Source organism: Acinonyx jubatus, chromosome B3 (genome assembly GCF_027475565.1).
Source record: "Acinonyx jubatus isolate Ajub_Pintada_27869175 chromosome B3, VMU_Ajub_asm_v1.0, whole genome shotgun sequence".
NCBI classification, from domain to species: domain Eukaryota; kingdom Metazoa; phylum Chordata; class Mammalia; order Carnivora; family Felidae; genus Acinonyx; species Acinonyx jubatus.
In genome coordinates, this window is record NC_069386.1 from 41,720,173 (window position 1) to 41,747,532 (window position 27,360).

General features: G+C 46.5%; 1 protein-coding gene across 10 annotated transcripts in view; it reads right to left on the bottom strand.

The window, feature by feature from the left end:
• The window catches only part of TLN2 (talin 2), a 433,652-nt gene that overhangs the window by 375,433 nt on the left and 30,859 nt on the right, over positions 1 to 27,360 (bottom strand). For 2 of the 10 annotated variants that reach the window (XM_053223938.1, XM_053223935.1), the window contains exon 2: positions 25,464 to 25,591. The exons of the other annotated variants lie outside the window; for them this stretch is intronic. The gene's annotated coding sequence lies outside the window, so the exon portion shown is untranslated. The remainder of the gene's footprint in view (positions 1 to 25,463; positions 25,592 to 27,360) is intronic. 10 annotated transcript variants of the gene reach the window in all.

Consider the following 27,360-nt stretch of genomic DNA (forward strand, 5'->3'; position numbering starts at 1 on the left):
TCTGAGGAAACCTTTCTCTCCAGCTCTCTGCAAGATACGCTTCCAAACTATGGCTATGTACACCAGGATGGATAGCTCAAGTCACTACAAGCCACCCACAAGAAAACCACCACAGAGAAGTTGTCCTGGGTGCTCAAGGCAGGAGACGACCGATGAGAGGCCCACCTAGAGCCAAGCAGCAGATGAGGCAAAATAGGACTTGGCCACCCTCCCTCCAACCCTCCCCGGGTTCCTCCACATGGCAGCTGGCCCCCACCAACGTGCAAGCAAGCGCTTGCCCGAGACTCACTGCCACACACCTTCCCTTTGTCAAGGTCCTCTGCTTGTCAGGGCTGCATAAACGCAGACAGCACAGAGCACCAACACGCACCGGCTGGCCTCCTGCCCCTCTACACTCCCATACATCTTGTTCGCAGCAGGAACTCTCCCCAGACAGAGCCACTCTCCCAGAGAGGCGGATCCATTTGAAGAGGCTCTTTTGCCAGCGAGGCCTGACCCCTGAGGAAGAGGGGCCCAGCTCCTCTGCGTTAGAAGAATACACAGCTCAAAAATCGCCGGGAAACCCCAAGGAGAGCCCCCTTGACTACACTACAGTGCATGGGCAAACTCCACAGCTTCTCCAACATTCTCAGGTCATAGGACAGTTTAGAAGGCACGACGTCCTGCTGGTTAAGTCCTCTCCCACTCCAAATCCTCCTACCACAGCTTGGTGGCCTAACGCTACCATGTCAAGGAAGGTTAGACGCCCGCTTTCCTGCAGCAGAGCACCAAGAATGGGCAGAGCTAGAGAGAAGCCAGGCAGGGAGGCAATAGCACAGGGGGTACACCAAGCCCCAGAAACACAAAGGGCCACAAATATCTGTACTTCCAGTTTCCCAGAGCGATCAGAGCCTCTGAAAGCATACAGACTTATGTGATAAGCCCTCGTTCCCATCCCCAACCCCTGGGAATCTAAAATTAGCCAGCAAAGTCATGTATTCAGCCCTGTGTCTCCTACACTGCACCTGATAAGCGTCACTACCTCCTCTGGCAGTAACTTGTCTTGGGGAGTGCTATAAATACCACCTAAGCCTACCCGATGTGAATTATGAATACCAAGAATAGTTTCAGGGTTTCCAGGCACTGGCTATGTGACAGGGGTGTCAAATTCAAAGTCGCCAATGCAAGACGCCGACCCAGAGAACACTCAAATCCCTTGGGCCCAGCCCCGCATTCTTAGCCATGGGGAGGATCGACTCAAGAGCACATCTGCCTCCTGTTTGGCTGAGGCCGCTGCTACTGCAACTCTGGAAATCTAGTAAGATGCTCGTCGCCCCTCCTCAAATTGCCAGGAAGCATGATGCCGAAGAACATAGTATATTTGAAGTTACCCAAGGACAGTAGGGTGTTGGCCTTCCTGGATATAGAGCTCGTTCAGAGCTTTCAAAGGATGAGGCTCTTGAAAACACAAGGCTGGAGGGGAAGCAGGTACTGACTAGATGATCCCAGGCTATTATTTGTCTCCCTTGGAGCGTACCTCCAGGGGGATTTTAATTAGATGTTTGTGGAATCCTCTCCAGTTCCTCACATTTCAGAGGTTCACAAGTGCAGACTCCTATCCCCTCAGGAGCCGGGCTGGCTACACTGGTGTGGATGAGGGTGCTTGCTCAACAGCAGACAGCCAACAGGGACACCAGTGGACCTGGGTGTGGGACAAAGCCCTCAGCACAGGGAGCAGGTGAGGGAAGGAAGTGAGCTTGGAGGACAGAAGCCTGGAGAATGTGGATACAAGCCGGAGACAGGAGGGGTGGCCAAGAAGGAAAGGTCCCAGGAGAAGTCAATTCGGGGGAGTAATGTGTTCTAGCAGCAAAAAGGAGAAGGCGTTAAGTGAAAAGGATGATCAACGGCAAAAACATGGAGGACAGCCGGAGATCAAGCTGTAAGAATTGGCCAGGGAAAGCCTGTTGGAGGCCTTCCAGACGGGGTTCTGGTGCAGTGATAACTGCCGAAGTTGAAGGGGAGGAGCAAGAGGCATAGGTTCATCGTTTCTGCAGTTACCAATGTACATCCAACTTGGCACTAGTCAAGTTGTCAAAGTAAAATAAGACATAAATCCCACCCTATCAGTTCACAGCCCTGGTGCTCTGACCACCTTTGTGCTACCCGGTCCTCTCCCCGCTGTGCCTCGCCACATTCTGGTCCTTGTTCCTTCTGTCTCTGCCACCCAGAACGCTCTCAACTGCCTTCTGACATCTGAGACAACTCGAGGCCCAGCCGAAGCCGTACTTCCCTGAGCACCCCCCCCCCCCCCCCCCGTCCCCGCCCGGCGCTCCCCACCCCCCTCTTCCCTCCCCCTTCCTGCTGGGGACGTCTTCCCAGACCTGCAAATTGCAGGGATCTGGTCTCCTTATTTCCTCACAGACTCCTGCAGGCAGAGTCAGGGTGTCAATGCTTCCGTAGTTCTCTCAGCAGGTGCCACATCCCTTTGCCCATAACAGACCTTCAAAGAACAGCAAGTACGGCTGTTTTCTTTAAAAACAGTTATTTGTTGGCTCAAATTCCTTGTGCTTAGTAACAGACCTAACTACCGACACGTTACCCCCAATGTCAATGATTTCCCCAGCATGTTGGATGCTGTCAGCCCCTCAGGAAGAGCAGAAGCAGGAAATCAATCCATCTAGAGGAAATGGGAGGCGGAGGCAGGCAGAGGGAGAAAACAAGATTCGAGCATCCAGCTCTCCTGTCCCGGACCCCACTTGCATCCGACGCCGTCAGAGGAAGGCAGGGCCTTGGGAAGCATGCTACACAAGCCGCCTCCTCAGAGAGCTATCGTAAGGAGCTCAGTCGTTAGGAGGCTACCCTAGGCCACTCTTCCTCTGAAGCGCTGAATCAAGGAAACCAGCCTTCCAGGGTCTGGGTCAAACTAAGGAGCTGGACCTCAATGCTCCCAATTCCACATCTGCTCATGCCCCTGCCCTGGCCTCCCAGGGTCAAGCTCAAGTTCTGCAGATGTGAAGCATAAGGAGACCAGTGGAGGTGGTGCACAGATGCAGCACCCAACTTCTCAAGTCTTCACGTGGAGGTCCCTGCCCTACCCTCCACCCCTAACCACGGGACCTAAGAAAGATCCCACATCCCAGCAAGCATTCCCAGCCAGGTCCCCACATCCTGGCGGGGGCACCTGGCCAGAGAGCAAGCAACCTTGAAGAGGACAGGCGCCGAGGTACCCTTCAGCACAGCCAACCAGAACATTCCAGTAAACCCAGAAGCCGGCAGCACTGTCCATCAATGTGTCAGGGCCTCCCCAGGACAGGGGAGCAGCAGTTGAAGCCCACTTCGGGGGTCCCAGAGGCTTCCCTTCTTCCTTGTATTTCTGCCTCCCTCTCACACAAATATTTGCTTGAGTACTGCTCTATAAACTGACATCAGTGGAAAGGAAACATCCAGAGTACAATCAGGGTTGAGTCATTAAATATCACGTAGTCCCTTGGGGAAGAAAGAGGCCAAAAGGAGCCACAAACTGCTAGGGCTTCAAAACCCCAAAATAAATTGTGTATGCCTTTGCTGTTAACACAGTATCAGGTACACCAGTGTCCTTGGAGCCTCGGGAGGCCTCTTCTGCAGGCAGCCCCCCTCAGCTCTTCTACAGGCTCCTGGGGACCAGGGCTCCCCATCTGCAGGTGGGCCTGACCTCTGGAAAACAGAGCCAACATTGATTTTCTCCACCTACCCACCAGCAGCTACAGGAAGGGCTCACACTGGTTGCAAATGCTGAAAACTATTATTTTCTCTGCTCCAAAATACTGAGGAAAAAGCCAGCCAGCCCCAGGAACCAAAATCCAAGGGGGAGGGGTAAGGGAAAACAGCCAGGCAGAGAATAGAAGAAATGATTCAGCGTCGGCCTGACTTACTCAAGGCAAACACTCATCATCAGTTGCATTTTTGTGGAATTTACACTGTGAATGCTGATTCCAAGTACCACCAAAAAGAACAAATCCGAGGTCCACTGGTGAACGTGAAGGGACAAGAGAGAAACTTAGCATCGAGTTTCAATTTTTCACACTATATGACGTCACCCCTCCACAGCCGGCTCCATCAGTCAACGAGAAACCACGGCCAAGGCAGACACAAAGTTGGTTCTGGGGAACCCCTCCGACACTCCGCCTGGATCCCCACTAGCAGGTATCCCAGCACCCGCACACGAGTCAGTGACCTTAGATTAGGGCTCCTGCTTTGGGGCACCTGCCACATGCAGATCGTAGAACCGACACAAGTCTATGCAATTACTTGAAAACACAATTGGGGGAGGGAAGCATCTTGGTGGCTCAGTTAGTGAAGTGGCCAACTCTTGATTTCAGCTCAGGGCATCATCTCGCAGTTTATGAGTTCAAGCCCCGTGTCAGGCTCTGCACTGACAGCACAGAGCCTGCTTGGGATTTTCTCTCTCCCTCTCTGTCTGGCCTTCCCCCGCTCCGGCTCTCTCTCTCCCCCCACCAAATAGATCATCTTAAAACACACACACACACACACACACACACACACACACACCCCTTTTGGGATCCAAGTTTTTTATTTTCTACCCCAAGCCCAATCACCTTCCTCTCTCAACCTGCCGTAAACTCCACCCATCTTCTGAGATCTTTGTAGCTAACTACTGGCCTTTTTTTTTTTTTTTTTAAATACATGATGCGTTGTTTTGTATTCATTGGGTTGCCCAAGTTTTGGCAAATAAAAATGCAAGATACCTAATTAAATTTCAACTGCAGAGAGACCACAAGTATCTCCCACATATGACCCCATCCAATATACGGAACACTTACTAAATTTTTTGCTGTTTATCAGAAATTTAAATTCAACTGTAAAGCCTCTATTTTATCTGGCAACCTCAGTTCCACATTCTCAAGAAAACACTAAAGCCTGACAACAGCTGGAAGCAAATTTTGGGAGCCCCCAGCTGTCAGCTCATTCCACACCAAGGATTAGCTAACACAGAACACTGGCCTGGCCACTCTGGCCAAGGATGAGCAGAAGGAGGGGGAGGGCTGCCTCCACGCAAGAGAAAAGCCCATTCTCCTCTCCTTTACTCAGAAGGCTTACTTACGATCTCGAGAAAAATGTGAACTTAGCACCGGAAGCCAGACACCAAAGGACAGATATTTTCTATTTCCACTTCATGAGGTACAGAATACAGAAACTCACCGCAACAAAAAGTAGAATGGTGGTTGCCAGGGGCAGAGAGGTGGGTGCATGAGGACGTACTGTCTATTGGGTATGGACTTTCAGTTTGGGATGATGAACAAGTTCTGGAGACAGAAAGCAGTCATGGTGACACAATACTGGCAATGAATGTACTCAGGGGCTCAAGCGCTCAATTTTCTGTTATGTGTATTTTACTGCCTTCTTTTCCCCCAACTAGCCAATTCCCTTCCCATTTGCCAGTTAGCTAGGCTTTTCCCTCTCTGAGGTCTAATTCATCTCCAACCTCATGGAGCAGGTATCTGCGGCTAAGGATCGGTTTCCAGGGAAACTCGATCAGCACGACACAAGTGAACAGATGGCCCAGGAAGGAGCACGCTTGTCGCTCAAGGCCACTTCTTCGTGCCCACCTGGTCCCACCCAGCCAGGCCTCGAAACGTCCTGCAGAAGCACCACTCCTTCCCCACTTTCCCCTTTCCCTCTGTGTATTCTAAGGGCCCAACACCATCCTAGGCCCAAGCTTCAATGGTCTGTAAAACCTTCCAGGAACACAGCCCCCAGCAGCTCATCCCCACAGGCATCAGGGAGGTCCCCAGGGTGGCAGGATCCACGGCTGGCAGCCCCACACTAGCTCTGTCATTGTAACAAAGCAGCAACCAAGCCTCAGGACCCACAACTGGCCTTCAGGCAAATGAACAGGCCCAACCACAGATGAAAGACAATGAAGAGAGAAAAAACAAGTTCCACGCCTGGGACTCGGACATTGAGTTCTTGCCCACTTGCTCACACAGTGGGTCACAGCGCCATACATCCCGACTCTGGAGAACCCAGGCCAGGGGCCATGTCAAGTAGACATCTGACCCAAAGTTGCAGGTCACCTGCCTGGAGATGGAGGGAGCAGTGGGGCAGGGAAGGTGTTTGACCCACAAGAAGATTTAGGAACCTCATATATGGTTCTGGTCTGCACAATTAGAAGTGAAAATACAGGCACAGTCCAGGACTACAAAATACAAACCTTTGAAAGGGTCCCAAGACTGGTTGGAGACAACAGCACATGTTCCTTGGCTCAGCACTGGTCAATGCCTGGCCCAGCCATCGGGACTGTTGTAGACATGTCCTCTTAAAAAATCCCGATTCTCCTCAGCCCCTACTTGCCCACCCTGTCCCTGGCCTGACCAGACCACTAAATGGGCATAATTACCCCTCAAGGCCAGAAGGGCTGAGGCAGGGCTTGGGGGGGGGGGGGGGTGCGGTTGCAGTGTTAGTAGGGGTATTCTGAAGCAGTGATTTTCTAACCTTTGATGCCTCAGAATAATACCAGTGATTCCCATTCCCATCCTGATTCCACTCCTGGCCTGCAATGGGGCTCAGGAATCTTCAGGTTTGTCAAGAACCCGAGGCATTTCGATGTAGAGGAATGCTCACAAAATCATGTTAGGTGGAAACAAAGCTGAATTCCCAACTGTAGATTCTGTAGGGGTCTATCTATGCTGTTTATACACAAATTGAACTTGCTCCCAAGTTCACCAAGGTATCTGCCTTGTATTAACAGTGATTTGGATCAGCTGCTGAACTTACCTGCTCCATCAGCTGTCCCTCTAATACTCTAGCACACCTGGGCGATGCCAATTTCTTGCCTCCACTCCCTCGAAGAGTATGGTCTGGTATTTAAGGGTAGTTGGCAAGGAGTACGAATAACATTCTGGTCAAGGGGACTTTTCCCAGACATACTGGGAGGTCAGCTAGGAAGCTAGCTAGCCAGAGTGGAGATTCTGCAGGACCCAATGAAGACAACAGTGGGAGTAGCGTTCAAGGAAAATAAAAGACAGGAAATCATGGAACCACGTATGTTTAATTGTGACTACTCAGCAGTGGGAAATATAGCCACTTTTCAACTTTCTCTTGTCCTTGCTATGCATGGCTTTGGCCAAGGTTCTGTGGTTTTCATTTTTTTTTTTTTAACATTTATTTATTTTTGAGACAGAGAGAGACAGAGCATGAACAGGGGAGGGGCAGAGAGAGAGGGAGACACAGAATCTGAAACAGGCTCCAGGCTCTGAGCTGTCAGCACAGAGCCTGACACGGGGCTCAACTCATGGACGGTGAGATCATGACCTGAGCCGAAGTCGGACGCTTAACTGACCAAGCCACCCAGGCGCCCCTGTGGTTTTCATTTTTAAAGACAACTGGCACTCTGGGACCAGTGGCTCTGACTTTAAACTAGTCCTGATAGACCAAGTGCTGGGATTTCTTAACTCTTCTGCCTTCAGCCAGAGCACCTCCCTTTTGTCTGATCAAGCACCGCCTTCCGCCCCTAGGCTCCTAGCCAGGGAGGGAGGCATGAGAAGGAGGAATGTCGCTATCAGGACCAAACGCTGGCACAAACCATCTGTCAGAAGCAAAGCATTCAGTTACACGCAAGACTTGCTTAGACCCCTTTTGAGAAACCACAGCACCAGGCACGCCGGCACTCGTCACCCAGCATCCATCTGGGCCCCTCCTTTAAGCGGTGGTCCACCTCTAAGGCTTCTCTTGGTAAGTTAAGCCACTTCATTTCAAGCCTTGAAAACTAATGCTCTGTGACACACTATTTTTCCTACTGCCATACAGTTTAATACCCAGCATTCAGTATTTTATATTAAAATCAGTTATCATTGTTGCTTCACGTCAAAAGCCAATTTCCCCTAAAACCGCGAGAAGCTCAGATACCACCAAGGAATATAAAATAGAGTAAGAAGCCAGTTGCCCTGCAAAACCATATAAATAATGCCCTCTTCCTCCGAAAAGAAAAAAAAAAAAAAAAAAGCAGCCTCCTAGACAAATAAAAGGAATTGTGAGATGGAGCATGCTTTTTCTCATCTGGTAAAAGGATACACTACATTTTCACACTTTAAACTAGGTCAGTCCTTGGGTTCTGGTGGGGCACTTTTCAAGTACGTTCTTGCTTCAGATTTGGGCTAACAGAGGGGTAAGCCTGGAGACCCCTTCCTGAATCATTATTCCCAACACCGAAACCTCATTTCTAGTATTTTCTCTCCATGAAATACCTATGCTGCCCTGTAAAAAGAAGCATCTCTGATTAACATTAATCTGTGCCACATGACGGAAACATAAATGCCTTTTCCTGCCACTCATTTCAAGTGTTCCAGCGCTTCGTCCCAAGTCATCAACCTGTCAGCTCTCTAACGCATTTTCCACACCAGTTTTGTCCAAGAGCTACGTGACGGAGGGCACTGCAAACACACACAGAATAAGCTGAATGCAGAGACCAGGTCCTTCGACCCTCCCCAATGCAAGCCTGATTGTGCCCTCCTCGGGTGGCTCGAAGATGGTCCCTTATTTCTAGAACCCCATTTGCAACACAGAGATTCAATTCAATAGTGGCTACCTAATTCTATAAAGACTGGAATGTAAGTGTTTGAGAAAAGCTATATGAAATTTGGGCCTAAAAACTGGGTACTCAACAATTTTCACTGCTGTGGGCCTAGAGTCCACAGCACACGGGCCTCCCAAACCTTTTCCAGGTTTAACTCTAGACCCAAGGGGGTCCAGGGGAATCTAATGTAAGTTGAGAGTCTATGCAGGCTCACTGGACCCAAGCAGAACCATGCTGGTTTAGCTACAAGTTCATTTCCTAAATCCATGGCCTTGGGGATAGTTAAAAACACAGATTCCTGGGCCCCTCTCCAGAGAATTCTGCTTTAGTGGCTCTGGGGAGGGGCAGCCCCAGGTGACTGAGTGCAGTCTGTCCCTGGGCCAACCTTAGCAGCACAGGCCTGTCCCCCTGTGACCAATGAGTAGCCAAGTTCTATTTTGGGGCCATGAGCCCCTCACAGTAGCATGTTAGGAAATGGTGAGGCTAGAAATCCACTCCTTTCTATTGGCTACAGCAGGAGCAAAAATAAAGAAGCACTCTAGCAGAGGTGGTAGGAAGGGAGTTCCCCTAATATCCTGAGGGGATTTGGCACTTGGGAAGGGAGAACTCTGTCAGTGGAACACTCCTGAGAATAGAGACTGATAACACTGTAGGAAGTTAGGGGTCCATGCACTTGTCTGGACAATACCACTGGCTGCTGCCGTGTATGCCCACACCCTCTGCAGCTTTGCACATCCAGCCCATGCTCCAGACTCTGCCCAAACCCCTCTGCCTATCCAGATTGAAGCCACCTGTCCCCACTTTAAACTCTTAACACAGTATCATTAATACCAACTTCCCAGGGCACCTGGGTGGCTCAGTCGATTAAACATCCCACTTGGGCTCAAGTCGTGATCTCACGGTTTGGGAGTTTGAACCCCGTGTCGGGCACTGTGCTGACAGTGCAGAGCCTGGAACCTGCTTCTCTGTCTCCCTCTCTCTTTGCCTCTCCCCTGTTGACACTCTCAAAAGTAAACATTAAAAAACTTTTTAAAATACCAACTTCCCAAATTGCATTCCACCGAATTAGTGGTTAGTCTATGATCTTAAAAAAAAAAAAAAAAAAATTAAGGGGCTTTTGTACCAAAAACAAGTGTGGGAAACCGCAGATTACACAGATACACATTCATCATAGACATTAAAGGTTCTGAGAAAGTGTTCAATAAATAAACGGATTAGTTTTGTTTGACCCAGTATTTTCTAAACTCAACTGACCTAGGAATTTATTTGTGAAGGAAAGCCAATCTTGCAGAACTGATGATCCACAGAATAGTTTGGGAAACATTGATCTACCCCATTCATCTAACAATTATTTCATTTCTTTAGCTTGCTCCTGGACTTTAACGGCTCATCTTGTGTTACTTACTTCTGTCATTTGCAAATTATCTTACGCAGAATATCCTTTGAAACTAGCAGGTCTTACATGCCTTTGAATTCTCAGCAGACCCTAATGCAGTCCCTATATAATCAGTTATTGGAAAGTGTTAGATCTAATGGTGTAAGTGACATATCGGTCACTTACGTAATATCATGTAAAATTGATGATCCAAGCCACCAATACCGAACCATGACTAGAACCCAGCTCTTCCAAACTCAACTAGTCTTCTCTTTAAGAAAGCCTTCTTTCAAGCTCCAGCTGGCTTTCCAGCAGGTGCAACAACAGGAAGTATTTATGGGATCTGAATACCAAAGGCAGTAAGACACAATCAAAAGCAAGTACCAAGAAATGCAACACAAGAAGATCCAAAAATACCTGAGCTTGCTCAAGAGGAGGTAAGCACTCTTTGAAGGCTCCCCAGTGCCTATCAGGAGTTTCAGGCTTCACAGCTAAGTATCCAGAACAAGAAAAGACCAAGACACTTGTTTGCAGAGCTAAGACATTCAACTGTCTATTAGACTATCACATTAAGTATTTGAGCACTGACTTCTTAGAGAGCAACATTTATACATGTAAAGCCTGATTATAATCAAACGCTACTTCAGAGTGTCTGTATCCCTGTACATGCATGTACATAGGAAAAGCTGTTTGCTCCTAAGGAGATCCAGCGATAATACAGTGATAACTTTTTATCTCTCACACTAGCCGCCTCAAAGCAACATGGCATCAACCCTAGCATCAACACCAGAATCACCTGGGGTGGGGAGAGAAGAAGTTATTTGCCAATGCAGAATCAAGACCTCCTAAGGTAGAGCCATAGGTCCCTGCACTTTTGCCAAGTCCAGAGGCGTTTCGAACTCACAGTGTAAGGATGAAAACTGCTCTCCGGAGGCCTGGGGTCAGATAGGACTCACTTGATGGACTGCCTCCTGGGCATTTCGACACATCCAGTTCTGCTGTCAGTTTCTTCGACAAGGCCTCCCTGACTTCCCTATAAGTGGCATTCACTCTCCTGTCCCAAAACTCCTTCAACTGTTGACCTCTACAGCTAACACTGAGCATTCTCCTCTGGACTCTGGCCATGGCCAGGGGCACTGGCAACTAGAATTTTGTTCAAACGTAAATTGTGCTTCATGGGACTTTGTCGTTCCTCACACAGACCCAGTGTGTTCTCAGGCCCAACACATACACACACTGCGGATGCCAGGCAATACCACACAACCTTTTGTCCCCATGCCAGGTTCTGGCACGAAGGGTACCCACAGCAGCAGCTGGCTCTGATTCTACACCTTCTGCCCCACTCAAAGCATATCCAAAGCCATACAAGACAAAGAGAAACTCCTAGCAATTATCCAGCTTCCCATTTTCCAGGTCATCCACAAAGTTTAGTCCCTTAACCACTAATTAGTAGCAAATCTCTTGACAATTGGTGGTGACAAGTTAGTCAGGACACTGCTATCAAGAATCACTGACTTAACCAGTCACGGATAGCCTTGTGCTGGTGTTGGGAATGGACACAAAGTAGAGATGACTAAAGAAATGATGGTGCTTTGCAAGGTAGAAATATCAACAGAAGAACAATCTTCAACGTCTGCATTATTGCTTTTTACGGGTAAATTATCAAGGGAATACTCAGAAGTTCGAAAATTCACAAAAGCTTCTAGACAGAGGCTTTATACAAGCTGCAACACTACTATTGTTGTGCTTTTATAAAAATCTCTCACATTATAGCCATGAACTATACCATCCACAGGGCCAAGACCATCTGAATACTTGGTTCACATGGGATTTTTCAGGTTCAAGGGCACAGCAAGGGAAACAAGGATCTCCTGTCATTCAAAGCAAAGGCCACAAAGACCGCTTCTCAGACCACCTCATCTTGTCCTCTCAGTAGCACCTCCAAGACCTAACCTTGCCCACCTCCTCCATACCCCCACCCTATACCCATTCTCAGCCCTCCCTGGCCACACCAGCTCTGTCCCCAGGTCATCATTCTCTACCACACCATTCGCTGTTAAGGTCCCTCCAAGACTCCCATCAGGAGACTCTCAAAGATTTCTTGAGTGGACGGTTAGCTTTGTTGACCACCTATATAGGTGAACCGCTGGAAACGGATACCCATTTTACCAGCACCCTATCAAGTGATTCCCAGACTCTCCAACCAGCACGTGAGTCCAGGAAAAATGGGGGCAGTGCAATCAAACCCAAGTGCCTTCTCCTCCCGATGGTCTTTCATGCTGGGGTTTGGTAGTTAGGCGTTTTAGTGGATTTTGATGAGCTCTCTTGAGACAGCAGAGAATAAAAACCTAACAGAAAAATAAACCCTCTGTTATACCTTTAATAAAGGGCTAGTTCACAGCCCAACAGATTTTCCTTTTGCCCAAGTTTTAACATTTTGACAAAGGATGCAATACTTTCACCAATAAAGGCACCATCCAACGCAAATTCTAACAATAAAACTAACTGCAGTTTTATATTAGAACCAGTTAAAGAAGCAGGAAGGGCATTGACCAAAACCAAACACTGCAAGCAGAAGAAATACTAGAAGATATTTATTAAGGTGGCTTTTCAGAGAATATAAGAAACATTTGTTATTCAAGTAATTAACCATGTTAGGCCATCTGCCCCCCAAAGATGTCCACCACCCCATGGAACCTGTGCTTATTTTGCCTTACATGGCAAAAGGGGCTCTGCAGAGTTGATTAAGGGCCTTCAAAGAAGGGTCAAGGTCAGAAGGAAGTGGATGCAACAATGTAAGCAGAGGTCAGAGACCAAGTCTCAAAAATGCTATGCTGCTAGTTCAGAAGGTAAGGGGTGATCCAAGGGCTGCGGGTGTCCTCTAGAAGCCAGGTAAGGTGAGGAAACAGAGTCTCTCCTTGAGGCTCCAGAGGTGGCACAGCGATGTGAACACCTTGATTTGGGAACCTCAGACCTCCATAACCAGTAAGTGTTGGGGTGCCTGGGGGGACTCTGTTGGTTAGTGTCCAACTTCGGCTCAGCTCACTGTCTCATAGTTGCTGAATTCAAGCCTCCATCAGGCTCTGTGCTGACAGCTCAGAGCCTGGAGCCTGCTTCAGATTCTGTCTCCCTCTCTCTCTGCCCCTTCCCTACTCACTCACTCTCTCTCTCTCTCTCTCCCTCCCTCCCTCTCTCTCATTCTCAAGAATAAATAAAAACACTTAAAAATTAAAAAGAAATTAAATGTGTTGCTTTAACCTACTTACAGTTCGTGGTGATGTTTTAGTAGCAAAAGGTTCTATTTTGGTATCAAAGCTTAAGTACATATTCTTGAAACACTTCAGCTCATTTCCAGTGAGAAACACTTTGCTTCTATGAAGTAGGAAATAGCATAGCCATTTTTCAGAAGAACAGAAGTACCCAAGTAACAACAATTCTACCTCGTCAGCCTTTCAGGCAAACAGTGGTTTCGAGATTTCTAACGTCACTCATGTTCCCAGCGTGAACATGCATCATCTCTTCACCACTGGCCCAAGGAGCAGACAAAATTAAGCTCCAAGTCAGGTCCTCACTGTGGGCAAGTTTGCAAAGTTCCGTGGTCAAAGAGCTCTCACCACAGCCAATTCAAGACACCAAAATAATGGCACTAAATACCAACTTTACAATAGACACAGCCAGCTCCCATGAGCTGGTACGAGCCAGCCGGGAAGCTAATTCCCTAATTTTCTGATTCACAGAGTACTTAATATACGCCCCGTTCTGAGAAATAATGGAGCACTAGGAGATTCTTTTGCAAAAAAGTATTCTATAAATACACGTTTAGCAACAGTACTACATCCCTCAGACACTCACGCATTAAAGGCTCGGACAAGCTCTGCACTTGCCGTTTTGAAAAACCTAATTAGAACTTAGCTCAGTGTTTTATACTTGTATTCAGAAGGGGGTCCACTTGAAACTCCCCCCCCCATTAGAGAACCCCCCTCTATGCAAGACAAAATTAGGAGGTCACTGGGAGCAGACTCCCTAAGACTTCCTAGCTCATGACCAATCCACCCCTGCTTGGATTCGAATCCTTTGGCACTTACCAACATGCAACACATCACTAGTTCAACAGAGCACACACCAGGAAATACTGTCACAGAGCATTTGGAATAGGAAACGGGCAGGACACAGACCACGTGTTTGAACAAGTTATCTATCATACACCAACATGACTACATCCAGAACCTAGCTTTGTTTCATGGGCCATTTTCCCCAAAAAGAGAAATAGCTTGGTTTCATAGACTGCTTCCTTCAGCAAAGTATTTGCTGTAAGAGTCATTCATTTGTGTTTTCAGCATTTGCTGAGCACCACATGGGGAGGATCCAAAAAGGATTTAAACAGCCTCAAGAAGCTCAACTAGTGAAGGGCTACGACAGATATCACACGTTGCTTTGCAGGGCAACTCTTTTTTCGAAAGACCCATCAGAAGGAAAAGCCAAGTGGTAAATAATTCCTGTTATGCGGATTCAAGGGGCCATAGCCAAGGGCAAGATGGGGGTGGGGAACATAGGACAGAATAGAGGTTGCCATGGAAACACTCCCCAGAGAAGGGCAGCCAGCACAGTCCTCCCCAACCTTGGGCACAAGGGCCACTCTACTACACCTTAGGCTAGGCGTCTACAGAAAAAATGCTCTGCCAGTTTTATTTATGGATTCGCAGCCACAACCGTGCTCTCGTCAAGTTCAAGATGCACCTCACCCAAGGAGGACAATCTACCCATATGCTTAGTCCTGTGAGAAGCCAGAAGGGAAGACATTGAAGTATCAGGGACAATTTGGTCTCTATCTCAAGTTTAATTACAAGGTGTACCATAAATTTCTTGTTCTTTTTTTTCAGCATTAGATGCCAAAACCTAAGGTGTAGGCTACCTCTCACAGGTGGAAAGAATCAACTTCATCAGGGACCCAAATGGAGACTTGTAGGACAGAAAAGCACCAGAGATGGAGGAGAAAGGTGAGCAAGGACATCAAATTGAGAATGAACCTGGCAGATAGCACACTGTCTGGCACACAGTGGGTTCTTTACGATTTTCTGTTGGGTGAATAAACATGAACTTGTCAGAACTAAGTCAATGAAGAGACCAGGAAGGTTATCCTGCCTAGATTTCAAACCCAGAAATCCTCCACCTCAACTTCTTCCTTGCATGGTATCAGAGCTCCTGTCACAGCACAACGAGTTGCTGTCCCTAGATGAGCCTTGGTCACGGTTAACCCTGAGAGAGCTAGAAGAGAAAGACACAAAACACCTGACTGTCCCATAACTTGGCTTCTGACTTCATCCCAAAGCAACCTTTCAGTTGGAATCCATGCCAAAAATCTCTGTATTCCCACAGGACAACTCCCTCCCAAAGAGAAAAAGACCATTAGGAGTAAAGTGGCTTTTCACAGTGAGGGTCTTTGGCCATTCACCAGAAACATACATTTGTTCCCACTGAGGCTTCCCAAGGCTGGTGGCATGCTCATCCAACCGGCAAAAACTGGGTAACATAGATCAAGTATCCTGTGTCTCAGCATCAGTCTGGGCCCAGGATAAAAGAGGTTTCTGTCACACATGGTAACTGCCATTGATGAGCCGTGGCTGCCTCTCCTACGAACAGCAGCAAAGCGACCTCATCCCGTAGCTATCGCTGGGTGCAGCTCAAGACAAAGTGATGGCACATGGGCAGGGTACTGACGATCCCTAATCCTAATTAGGTAGCATATTATAAATCTATGAATATACATGCATAACACTTACCACATGTACAACTACATCTAAATTGCAACCATGCTGCTTTAAGTTCTCGAGTACAGAAGGAAAATTTAAAGTAGGAAGCAGGATTCATCCGCATCCACCATGTGCTGGCACAGCTGTTGGGACAACTCGACTGTTCAGGCCTGGCCAGCCAGGGGAGCCTCCCTCCCCAGAAGGGATGTCCCATTATGGAGGCAAGATTTTCGATGGAGGCCCTTTCTTTTTGAAGCTCTTGGGATCACCCCAGTCCCTTTTTCGGGTCATAGGTTTCACAGGGGAACTCAGCAGGGAGAGGACCACGGACCCTGTGGAGCCTCTAGTTACTGCTCAAGGCACTATTTTTGTGGTTGTGTAAAAGCCTCATGAGCCTTATAATCATCATCATCCCCAGTCCCAGGCTCCAAACAGCAGAAGGTGAAAGCCGGATCCACCTAAGTCCCAACTTCGCTCTTGTTCCCACTGTACTATCAACCAAGGACTGAATAATTATTTCCCAAACTGTATGGAGCAAATAATAAACCCAAGGGCCCAGAGGTGAGGAGACCACCAATTCCTTAAGGTTTAAGAATATGTTAGGAGTTTGAAGCACAGCTTTAGCACATAAAGTTGTGCTTCCATCTATGGAGAAGAGTAAGGCCAAAAGAAGTTTCCGCAGGCCAAGACCCTTTAGCTAGACTTTGCTTTACAGACAAGGTGGTCCTTAACCTCCAAGAATATACACATTTCCACAGGGTCAAGTGGAATAACCTTCATTTAAACATCCTGCTAAATGCACAAAAACCAAGGAGGTCTGGTTGCTCCCCAGTGCCCCCTTTTTTTCCATGAAATAACCACTACTGGATTAAGTCATGCAGTTGACTATTTCTGGAGTAGCAAACAATGGCTCACTGCCAACACACCGGAACTAAGTTTGACTGTCTAACCAAGGCTTGCGATGGTTCCCGGAATACTTTTTGGCCCTGAGCTCATCCTACTAGATCCTCTCTAATACCTGCCTTGCCCATGAGCTATTGGCACCCAGGCAGCAACCGCCAGAGGTGGAGGAGGGAAGGGGGAGGAAAGACAGAGCTCTGGTGCTCCTCCTACACCCACACACCTCTAAGTCCATGTGTGCACAGCCAGTCACAGCAGCAATGATTCAGTTTTGTTTATCAACACGTCTCTGTGGATGCGATTAACTTGGATCATTTCAAGGAGAAATTATCATTTAGGATGAGGAGACCGCTGTGCCAAGCTGCTGAACAGAAGCACACATCCATGCACTTTCTCAAAACATGGAGTTATATCGGGGGAAAAAGTGAACCTGATCTAAAAACAGACCCATTAGTATCCCCAAGCAGGAACTGGGGTGTAAGGCACACATCAATAAGGAGATGGCTCCCATGCCCCCAACCAACAATGCTAGGTCTGTGACCCTCACCCCAAGGGACCTGTACCCATATACACCTAGAAGCAAGACAGAGGGCACCTTTTTTATGTTTGTTAACATTTGCTCAGGCATTTACCATTTTGGATCCTCCATTCTCTTTTGAGGATCTATGTATCCATCTGTGTATTTAGAGAGAGAGAGAGCTCAGGGGAGGGGTACAGAGAGGGGGAGACAGAATCCCAAGCAGGCCCCGCGCTGTCAGTGCAGAACTCGATGAGGGGCTCGAACCCACAAACTGTGAGATCATGACCTCAGCCGAAACCAATAGTTGATGCTTAACAGACTGAGCCAGCTTTCTTCATGATGTTCCAGGTCAGAACCAGCAGCAGCCTGACAAGAACCTCCCTGCCTATGGCTGTGGCAGCCATTACAGATCATCAGTGTAGCCCCGAACCTGGAAACCCACTTGGGATTTGGCCTCAGTCTCACAACTCTGTCCTCTCAGCAACCACTCGAATAGCCACGTGGTCAAACACAAGATGAAGCACATTTGAGCATCAGCTTAACTCCTAACGCTGCTGTTGTTCAATAACACTCACCAGAAACATTCCTAAATCTGAGTGAAGATGTTCTTTTAAGAAATCATGATGGTAGGTTTCTTAAAGCAGTTTATCATCAATAAGAGATGAAACAGAAGCATGCAAACATCAAAGAGCCAACTTGATAAAAGTTCATTGAACAAATGTGTGAGGGTTTTTACTGAAATGCTAACGAAAATACATGAAAGAGACTTCACAGAAACTAAGAATTGTGGAGCAAATGACCAAATTCATACACAACCCACAGTACCCTCCCCCCAAATAACCTGGCTCCTTCAAGCCCCTTAAGCCTCCTCCAGGGGGCCTGCTTCTGCAACACTGACCTTTGCTGGTTTCTCTAACACTGTCAGCTCCTTTCCCAACTCATCGTCTATCCCAGGGCCTTACCTAGCAGCTTCCTGGAAATGGAAAGAACTCTGATTCCTCTTTATTGACAGCCTGCTACCTACTCAGCTGTCAGCACAGAGCCTGATGTGGGGCTCAAACTCACCACCTGTGAGATCATGACCTGAGCCAAAGTCGGACACTCAACCAACTAAGCCACCCAGGCACACCATAGGTTTACCACTTAGAGGTCTTCACTCAAGGAAGCCTTCCCTGGTCATGTTTATGACCACCTCATCCCCCAAGTAGGACTCCCCCCTTTTCCAATGACTTGGAATGAAATCCCACATCCTCATTTTGCTTTCAGGCGAGTGGTATGCAACACACAGCACAGTGCCTGGAATCTGTAGGAAACACTGATTCAATGAATTAAACAACTGCTTATTCATTAATCCATTGTTAAGGCAATTTTTTTAGAATTGAAGGTCAAAGAGGAGTTTGACAAATTTGTGATGCAAAGCATGCTGGGCAGTCAGAAGAGATGGGTCTATGATCAAAGTTGAAATAATCAGGCACAAGCAACATCCTTGTAGAGTGGAGAAGACAAAAAACAATACCATGGAATAGGATACAAAACCCACAAGCCGTAAAATAAATGTGGCTCCATACAAAAATTAGGTTTTCTTCAGGGAAAAGGCGAACAGTCAAATGGGCAACGTATTTACAAGACAAAGCAGAACGCTCATTTCCCCACTACATAAAAAGCAAGCAGAAACCTGTAAGCAATACCCAACAACACTAACAAATGAGCAAATGACCAAGAGATCATCAGGAAAAAAACGTAAGGGACTTTCATCATGTGAAACTATGTTGAACCACACACACAGTCACCCGAGATAGCACTTTTATCTAGCAGACTGGCCATGAATAAGCATGCTAATTAACACTGTAAGTGTGCTTACTACTGTGTTGGTAAGGGATCAGAAAAAAATCAGTCCTCTCATACCTTGTTGATTAGACAATTGATTCTTCTTTGGAGGACAGTTTGGCACTACAAAATTAAGGAGGAACATACCCTCTGACTTCCAGGAATTTATCCCACAGATGTATTCACACTTACTACAGTTATGCGTGTTTCTGTCAACAGCAATGTGTAAAATAATGAGACAAGGAGCACCTGGGTGGCTCAATCGGTTAAGCGTCTGACTCTAATTTCGGCCTAGGTCACCATCTCATAGTTGTGAGGTCAAGCCCCAAGTCAGCTTCAGGCTGGGTGTGGAGCTTGCTTAAAATTCTTGGGGCACCTGGGTGGCTTCGTCGGTTAAGCGTCGGACTTCGGCTCAGGTCATGATCTCACAGTCCTTGAGTTTGAGCCCCGCGTCAGGCTCTGTGCTGACAGCTCAGAGCCTGGAGCCTGTTTCAGATTCTGTGTCTCCCTCTCTCTCTGCCCCTCCCCTCTTCATGCTCTGTCTCTCTCTGTCTCAAAAATAAATAAAGGTTAAAAAAAAAAATTTTTTTTTTAATTCTCTCTTTCCCTGCCCTTCTGCCCCCGCGCCCCCTCCATCTGTTGCACGTACATGCTCTCCCCAACAACAACAAAAAAAGACGACTCAAATATAAAGGGCAGGTGATAGGAAGCTAATTAAGAAATCAATGGAATGGAACACTGCTGTTCGAGAATGAAAATGATCTATACAAACCAGTAAAAAAATTTAGAAGTTTAATACAAGTTTATTTGAGTCAATAAAGCACTTCGGTCATGTTGAGGATGCAAAAAGGCAGCTAAGGGAAAGGAGAGGGATTATTAGTAATAGACGCAGGCATGCACAGACTATTCCTGAAATAATATCCAAGATACTGCTAACACAGATGGCCCTTAAGAAGAGACCTTGGTTTCCAGGAGACAGAGGGTGGACCGAGACTTTCCACTGCCTACCCCTTCCTACTGTTTCAAGTTTTTACCCCATGTACAATTTACCTTTGCAAAAATTAAAGTTCTACACAGAACAGGGAAGGAAGACAGGTGAACGCCAAGTACAAGTTTTTGAGGAAGGGAGAAAAACTAAACAGGAGACCAGAATCACTCAAGCTTCAAGAAACCACGACTAGAACTAGGAGTAGGAGGAAAGAAGATCCCGCATACAACAAGGGTCCTCGTTGAGGAGAGACCTTGGTGGTAATCCTGACTCAAAAACAGAACACACAAACCCCCCCCCCCCCCACGAGTAGACCCCGAGCAAGCAGGCAACATGGAGCCTATAAGCAAGGGGACTTGAGCATAAATTCCTATCATCCAGATTTGCCATTATCAAGACTAGAAGCGGAGGTTGTGCCCCAGGGAAATGCATTGGTGGCAGTTACCAGTACAAGCCATTCGTCCTCTGGTTTTCCGGCCCTTTCAAGTTCTACACCTTTAAGGAGTCAGTCTTCCTGGAGCAGAGAGAATGATCCATCCAGAGAGTTACCACAGTCTTGGAGTCCACTTAATAAAGCTAACAATAAGTTACAAAGCAAAAAGCCTCAGGCTTCTTTCTGTGTCCAGATGATCCCCTGGGTCCCCGGGGCCAACAGCTACAGGTGACAGACTGAATAAACCGCCCAGGCCACAGCCTCATCAGGGCTGCAGTCTTTCCAAAACCACCACTCTTGATCCCACAAGTTTATACCCACAGTACCAGGTGGGGACACTAAGTTCAACAGCTCACCACTTCAGCCTCCCTGTTTGGGGCCTGTTTCCCAAAGCCTCTTTCGACAGAACTATCTGAAAATAGAAACCAAGTGACATAAGCTGTGGTCTATTTCAGCAATTATGTCACACACATCTGGAGGAGAACTCCCAAATGTCTGCCCAGCAAAGGCTTCTCCTTGGTGCTGAGTAAAACAGAGTCCAGACGCTTCCCTCCCCGAGCCAGTTGTGTGAGCGATTCCTGGAGTCAGCAAGTCTCCCAAGGAGTCCAAGAGTTCTAGATACACATTCTAGTAGGCAAGCCAAAGGAATTTAGTCATTTAATTGCATTAGCCAAGTACTAGTTTTAAATATTAAGTATTTAAAGGCACCAAACTATTTCTAGTAAGTTGCCAGCAACATGGTAAAAGCTTGATAACACCTCCTGCACTGTCCCAGCCTCTTAGAACTTTAGCCACAGGATATTTAAAAGTAAAACACACACCCATAACATACAGAAGCCTGTTTTCAAAGGGCTCTCACACATGTACATATGGTATACATATGGAGGATCCAGACTTCCAGCCCAACAAAAGTGTGGCTGAAGCATGGCACATCATAGGTACCCGGTAAATGGTCAATGAAGCAATCGAACCAGTGTAGCTTTACCAAAAATCCAAGTTTTCTGGAAATACGAGGAGACCCAAGACAAGCAGCTCACTCCCATTTTCATGCAGGATGCCTGGATTATAAAAGGTACTCAGTTTCAGAATGGATCCCAGCCCTCCATGGCTCTCAGGAATCCTTTAGATCCTTGGAAACGAATTACTGTTTTTTCCCCCTTCCTATCACACTAACTCATTCTCTTCAGCTGGAGGATTAACTTCCTCATCATGCTGATTATGCTTTTCCAAATATGGTCTTATGGGAAGTCTAATGAAAAGAATATTAAAAAAATATTTTAGTTAAACACACCCATCAACATTGCACAGAGCACAGCTGGTACAACACCAGAGTTGAGGCCTGCCAGGATTCATCATCAACAAGTTGAGGGGGTTATCGCGTCCCCTCCTGAGAGTGCTTATGTGTCCCCCCACAGCAAGAGATGGGCCTGGTACCACACCCAAGGCCCAGTAAACTTGACCTACCGTGCGCTCTTATCTCTGACATTTTGTTCAGTAGGGATGAAACCCAGTGACCAGTAACAACAAAACTGGCAGGGGGCACAGAACTGAATACACTTAAGCTTCAGCTCTTCCAGTTCGGATAATTTAAGGACCAGCTGATGCAACTTTCCTTTTCTCCCTTTGGAACACTGTTCCAAACAGGGAAAGCTTTAAAAAGCTGCATCCATCTGTATTTGCTGAGTTCTATACACTCCTTCAGCAATCAACCTTACACCAAACTCAAGCCACTTGTTAGTGAATGGTTTCACAATTCCAGAGCCTGGGACCACACGGGGTCCTTCTGGACACAAACCCTAAGAAGCCCAACATAAGCAGCAAAGTCAGAGTTGTGGTTACTCAACCCCGGAGGCATCATTCTGTATCCTGGGGATAAGTCACATGTTTCAATTGTCTAGTTATGTAATTATCTAGCTTCGGGTTTAGTATGTCATCAGTATGCAGTCAAATTAGATCCACAAATATGTTGAGGAGAGTGTTGGGCTTAATTAGGTGCTTACCCCTAGGGCTGTGCTGTTCTCATCGCAGATGCAAACCCTAATCCTATTGAACTAGGTTTTTCATGTATATACACATACACATAAACCGACTTCTCCTCCAAGGAGGAAGGCAGCCCACACACTGCCCTATGCCCCCCCCCCCCCCCAAGCTCAGGAGGAGGGCTCCCAGGAGACTCTGGGTAGACACCATCCTTAATCCCACAGAATCCCACAGAGAGATCTACCTCTTGAAGGAGTTTCCTCCCCCACTCCCCCAGGCCTCATTCCAGAGGCCCCTTAAGGCCATTACTTCTCAACAATAACCTACAGGAAGGTATCTAATCTCTTAGCTCCTCCCCAAATCATCACCATCATCTTGGTAAAAAAAAAATTTTGTTCCCCACTTTACAACTTCTCTTCAGGAAGTCTTGGAGACTTCTAGACCAAACTGACCTCTGCAATGTCTAACATGCATTATCAGTCAGTAACTGTCCCAAGCAACTTACGCTGAATTATTCATACTTGTACATTATCTCAAAATGGTTCCAACAGTCTCACTGGTTGACTTTAAATGTTGAGCCACCTTTTATATTTTGTTCATGATCCCCATGGGATTAAGTAAAATGTAGGGCACGAAGAGATGCTCAATAAATACTTACTAGTTTGGTTGACTGAGTCTCAAACAATGGAGATGGGTTCTCTTTCGTGTGTGTGTGTGCGCACGTGTAATATATATTCGATATATATATCGAAACTCCTGCAGCAATAAAGCCATCAGGTCCAAAAATGTGGGTGTAAATCATTAAGTCAAAAAAGGGCTAAACTTCCCAACACAAATTACTCCTCCCGAGTAATCCAGATTAAGTGTCATTTAAAAGACAAACATAGGAAAGAACTATACTGTACTATATTGGGGCTAACATCCTTTAAGCAGGGAGGGCTTGCACAGGAAGTAGCAGTTACGGAGTTGTCTTTGCTAGTCACTTTCTAGGCTTTAAATTCAAGCATGAATGGCCCAATAAAACAGATATACTGTTTTCAAACTCTTACCAATTTGCTTGTTTAACCTTTTGAGACACAGAAGAGTTGTTTAACCTGTGAGACAGACTGTAACAGGATTTTTCTCTTTGAGACACCAAATAGTATAAGTCATTGCTTAGGGGCACAAGGTGTTGAAGGTTTACTGATGAATCACTGAAATCTCCTAAAACCATCATTACACTCTATGTTAACTTGGATTTAAATAAAATTTGAAACATCATTGTTTACACTAGAAGTCTAATCAAAGTGTTCAGAACATATAACCATAGTCACCAAGACCTGCTTTTTAAGCTGTATACCTCCAGAAAGCTCAAAGTCCACTAGAGTAAATTGGCTTTTTAGAATCTTTAAATTTGAATAATCCTAAAGTCAAAACCTGTTTTTCTCAACAGTTGGTACCAGGTTTCAGGAAATCTCTGCCCATGTATTAATTTTGTAAATATCCAAACTAGTAGTCTTAAATGAGTCACTTATAAAATAAATTAGGATATTTCTCAGGAAAATGAGAATTATGGGCCCGAATCATCCTTGACAAGAAAGTTGAACAGAGGTGAAAATACTCTAACATTTAGTTGTGTGTGCATCTGGAAGGTTTCTGTATTTCTGACATTACTGTGCAGAATAATTTAGAAATTCACAATGAAGATACAAATCAAGCTTCTTTCTCTAGCTTCTCTGAAAAATGCCTGTAAAGACACTAACCAGAGAGCAGGTCCCCAATGAACTCTGAATCTGTCATAGCTAAAAAATTCAAAGTTAACTCACCACTAGACAGTCTAGATAGTTCTAGAATATGACGGGGAGTGGGAGCATTCTTAATCAGGTCACACTTGCCAGAAACCAAACCACAGCAGTTAACTATAAGCTATCATAACACAAGGGGTTGTTATAAACTCTAAGACTTTAGAGCTTTCAAGCACCTCAAGGGAAGCGTTCAGGCATTTTCACGAGCCAGTTCATTAGCTGGGCTTCCTAACTTCCTGGCACAGCCAATTCAGATACGCCACGTGAGACAATCAGACCCATACAGCCCTCCCCTGCTTTCGACTACCAGGCACCTTCTCCACCTCCCCCCTGGGACAGTCCCATCACAGAGCACCGCCAGCAGGGATGCTTAGGGCTCACCCTAAACCCCAGCCAGAATATCAAGGGCAAGCTGACCAGCTGTCAAAATTAACAAGCTATCCCAGAGCCATTAAGACACAAGTCTCTCCTGAGAGGTTTTAACAAAACAAAACCAAAAAAAAAGGGGGGAAGGATGGGGGGAGGAAAGGGGCCTGTCCGAGAAGGGATAAAGAAAATATGATTATATACACAGGAGCATTATTCAGCCATTAAAAAGGAAACCTTGCCATTTCTCACAGCACAGACTGACCCTTGAGGGCATTATGCAAAGTGAACCAAGTCATAGAACAACATAGATATATATAGAACAACATAGAACAACGGGGCATCTTGAACACACACAACATCCCCATACAACTCAGATATAGAAAACAGGTTTTTGTTGCCAGAGGCAGAGGTGTAGAGGGGATGGCCGAAATGGGTCAAAAGGTACAAACCTCCAGCTATAACTTAAGTCCTGAGGATGAAACATACAGCATGGGGACTCTAGTTGATAATCCTGTGTTGTATATTTGACAGTTTCTAAGAGGAGATCTTAAAAGTTCGCATTAGAAGAACAAACAAACCGTGGTGCTAGATGTTAACTACTTTTGGGGATCGTGTCACGGTATAAATATCCAATCATTATGCTGTATACCTGAAACTAGTCAGGTTTTATCAGTTATACTTCAAGATAGGAAAAAAAAAAAGACTGGCATCCAAGTTCAAATTATTTAGGAATCATGCTGGGGAGTCTCAAGTATCCCAGTCAGTGTTTGCCGGGGAAAAATAAAGGCAAAACATTTAGAAGGTTAAAAATTAAAAAACAGCGTTCCAGATCACACACCAGAAGACTTGGGTTCAGTGAATCCAGGTGGATTTCACAAGTCTGCATTTTCAAAGCTGAGGTGATTCTTGAAGATTAGCCAGGACCGGGAATCCATGCATAGGAAATTCCTAGGACTAATAGCTCAAAGGACACATTATAACCTTACCTCCAGGACATATTTGCACTCTTAGAATTCCCACACTTGAAACTTAACACGGGACACAGGACACCTGGCACATTCATCAACAAATCCTGACCTTTTCCAGAAGTACTTGCCAGCTTCCAAATGCCATCCTTTTAGAAAAAGCACAAATGATTTACTTCAATGTTTATTTTTGAGAGCGAGAGACAGACAGAGGTAAAGGGGAGAATGGCAGAGAGCAAGACACAGAATCTGAAGCAGGCTCCAGGTCCTGAGCTGTCGACACAGAGCGTGACACGGGGCTTGAACTCACAAGCCCCAAGATCATGACCTGAGCCTAAGTCGGACGCTTAACCAACTGAGCCACCCTGGTGCCCAAGTTTTTTTTTTTTTTTTTTTTTTTTTAAAGAGCTTTTATGGGGTGCCTGAGTGGCTCAGCCAGTTAAGTGTCCTACTCTTGGTTTTGGCTCAGGTCATGATCTCAAGGCTTGGAGGTTCAAGCCCCACATCGGGCTCTGTGCTGACAGCGCAGAGCCTGCTTGGGATTCCCTCTCCCTCTCTCTGCACCTCCCCTGCTTGCTCACTTTCTCTCTCAAAATAAAAACTTAAAAAATTTTTTCAATTACAACATAAAAAGCTTTTATTCTTCTCTAAAGTATTCCCCATGTTTAGAAGTGGGAGAGAACCTAGAGATTTTCCTGTGAATATGGAAACCCAATGGTAACCCACTCACTCTGGACACAGAGGCCAAAGGGGGAAAGTGTCCTTGAAATGGTCAGTGGTCAAGGAAGGCTGGCATCCTGTGCTATCTTCCTTGAGGCATGGTTACAATCCTGCCCTTCCTGCTGTTCCAATTCTCAAGCACAAACGTTTGGTCTACACCAAACACAGACCACAGAAACCAAGTAAAGAAGGAAATGACTTTGCCTCCATGAAGACAACCAACAAAAGGCATTTTCTGGCTATAACCCTTCACTGTTCCCATTAACTAGATTTGAGTTGCAAATAGTTTTGAGTGAAAGCCATCGGGACCACATGACACTCATCCATCTTCCCATCACTCCCCCACCTAATTCCTGAAATCTTCTGTAAAAATGCCTGCCCATCTACCCAGGAAGGGTCAAGTTTATGAATCAGACTTAGTCTTCTAGGCAATGTATGTCCCACCCTTTCTGGGAAACAGGCTGTAAAAATGATCAATCTTAAACCAGAGACCATCAGAAAAGGACTTGCAGAAAGGGGAGGGGATGAACATTCCAGACAAGCAGAGTAAGGGTCCTTACAGCTCCCCCGCTTCTGCGCCCCGTGGGTCCATCTCTCTTCCAAAAGGCAAGCTCATCTTAAGTCAGTCGTCTACAGAGGTGTATTGGTGCCTTCCAAGTATCCAGCATAGAGTGACACTCTAAGAACACCATCAGCAAGCTTCCTGGTACGGAACTGCCAATTTTAATTGTTTGAAGGGCAATGAAGCTGAGGGTGGACAACATTACAGAAAGCCAAGGAGACTTCCCAAGGAGGAAGCCCCAAAGCCAAGATCTCATCTACGTGGTTGCTGGCCAGTTCCAGCGGGCAGGAGACGTTTCCAGAGTGTGGGCACAGAGGCAGGGCAGGGATCCGGATCCGAAGGGTGTTGTCAGGAAGCAAAGGAAAGGCCAGACATCTCGAAGGGCCAGTCTGACTTGATCTTCAGGTCAGACCAAGTCCTCCTGACCTTGGCCTGGGAGAAGACAGCAGGGCACCTGGGGGGAGGCAGCAGGGCTTTTGGGGTACAGGAGCGCTATACCAACAGCACACTGATGGAGGGTTTCTACTGGAAAAGAGCCCCAAAACCTTGGTACAGACTTATAATTCGGCCACATTACAGAAAAGAGAAAGAATGTAGGACATCAAATTGAGGAAGGGAAGGAAGCAAGACATGTTC